Genomic DNA, 356 nt, shown 5'->3' on the forward strand with positions numbered 1-356 from the left:
TCCAGAAAGGTCTGGAACGGACGGTCCACTAACGCAGACCGTCCGTTCTGCTTGCTGGAACGAACGGTCCACGTGCATTTCTGGACTGTCCGTTCTGGGCTCGGGGTATTTTCGTAATTGAACCGAAATTAGGGTAAAATCACTTTATAAGAAGGAGATTAAAATCCTAATAACTGGAGAGACTTGGAGCAGCCGACTTTTGCAGTTCTTGGAGAGTTTTTGGTGAGATCCAAAAGCTCAACAAGTTCTAAGTCTCGTTTTCTCGAAGTGCGAACAACCGAATAGAGATTCGAGTCTTAGCAGACAAGTTCCAATCGTTGGAATCCATCCCGAGGTGTGGATACGTGTAGAGGGCG

Source organism: Tarenaya hassleriana, unplaced genomic scaffold (assembly GCF_000463585.1).
Source record: "Tarenaya hassleriana unplaced genomic scaffold, ASM46358v1 Cleome63, whole genome shotgun sequence".
NCBI classification, from domain to species: domain Eukaryota; kingdom Viridiplantae; phylum Streptophyta; class Magnoliopsida; order Brassicales; family Cleomaceae; genus Tarenaya; species Tarenaya hassleriana.